The sequence below is a fragment of the Tenrec ecaudatus genome, chromosome 2 (assembly GCF_050624435.1).
Source record: "Tenrec ecaudatus isolate mTenEca1 chromosome 2, mTenEca1.hap1, whole genome shotgun sequence".
NCBI lineage: Eukaryota > Metazoa > Chordata > Mammalia > Afrosoricida > Tenrecidae > Tenrec > Tenrec ecaudatus.
In genome coordinates this window covers 77,086,424-77,088,289 of record NC_134531.1, presented here as the reverse complement: position 1 = coordinate 77,088,289, position 1,866 = coordinate 77,086,424, and positions in this window count along the sequence as shown.

The window sequence follows — 1,866 nt, the reverse complement described above, 5'->3', positions numbered from 1 at the left end:
GGACTCCCTTTCATTTTGACAACTTCCAATTTTCCTAGATTCATGCATATTCTGATTATTTAATGGATATTGGCAGCTAGCCTTCTCATTTTGAGTTGTGCTGTGTCAGCAAATGAAAGTCTCAAACTCTTTATGCCACCAGTTTCATCAAAGCGGACTCTTCTCATGTTGTATTTTTATTGCCTTCTGCCCCGAGGGGCCCACCTTCTTGCACTATATCAGACAGTGCTCTGCATTGACCTGCTACGCTTCCACTGGCCCTTTTCTGAGAACTCGATTGCCAATTCCTTCTTCCTTGTTTGGGTTTAGAGTAGACCACTGAATTTTATGATATGTGAATTATATGCCAATAAACCCTTTAATGGAAAAAATAATATAATACACATTTCTAAATAATGGGTAAAAATCCTCAGGAATATAGCCACGGAAGCTATTATGAAAACATTTATTGCAATCAATACCTATGTCTATCCAAATTGAAGCCCAGATGAAGCCTGACAGTTCGCATTTCTTGAAACAACTGCTTTCCTTTGTTAAACAATGTAAAATAATACGTCTGACGGTGGATCCTGGAGCGTCTAATGGTAACAATGACTACTGTGCCGGGCAAACCTCAAACTCAATAGCAAATGTCTAAATTTATTTGCTAAGGAAATACGGTGCCATGTGTAATAAAATAATAGGATATAAAGAAAACGCCCAGCATATACTGAAACCGCACCCCGTTAGTTTAGGATTTAGTGTAATTTGATTTGGGATGATGTTTATGAAGACACACACCCTAGAAAGGGCTTCAAAAAGCTCATGGGAAATCTCATTATCTTTTAATCCCAGTGTCACAAATTTTTTGAAGCATCCGTGTGTGTGTGTGTGTGTGTGTGTGTGTGTGTGTGTGTAGCATATAAACAAAAGAATTGTATTACTCACTTTCCTGGGCATGTTTAGCCTAGCCAAAAAAACCTAACACAGGATGAATTTTAGTAGATAATTGCCAAAAGGAAAATTGGGCCTATGAATTATAAAAATATCTAACTAGTTAAGGAAAAATGCCAAACGGATCTATTCCTCTTCTGAATTCTTTAATTTACGTGGATTTTGATACCCAGTCATTAGCAAAAATGTTGTATTCAAAAGAATATTTCAATTCAAGTAATGAAATATTGATTAGAGTTCCTTTTAATTCATTTAATTTTATTTTCCAACAAATATTTACTATGTGCCCATTCACTAATTCATCCAAAAATTAAATATTAGAAACTATGTACAAACACAATCTTATGCTGTGGACATACAAAATGAAGGAAGCACAGTTTCTGTTCTCTATCTCATAGTCTACTGAAATAAAAGGAGAAACAGTATGATAAGGGAAGTAGATGTGTGTCACAAGAGATGAGGAGAAGGCAACCTTGAACTAGAGAGAGATGAAAAAGGTTTGCAGAAGTGGCTTTTCATTTGTGTCGTAAGGAATGAGGTGGCAGCTCTAGGCGACATAGTGAGGGAAAGCATTGTAAGCAAAGGCAATATAGGTTATGTGCCAGGACATGGAGGGAGATGACAAGACAGTGCCTGGGGGCGCTAACCTTGGCAGATCGCAATGCCATTCACTGAAATATAAAAGACAGATGATGAGTTGGCTTGGACAGGTTTAGTTTAAGGAGCTTTGAAGACATTCAAAAGGCGCAAACCATTAAGTCTTTAGTCACCTGGGTTTATACCTCAGGAAGTAGGTTTATAGGTGTGGGAGCCGTTAATTTATAGATAGCAACTGAAATGGTAGTTACAACCAGAATGTTCCCAAGAAGCAAAGATACTGAGATTTCATATCATGTGCTTTGGATATGGTTATCAAAAGAGACCAATTTTGGG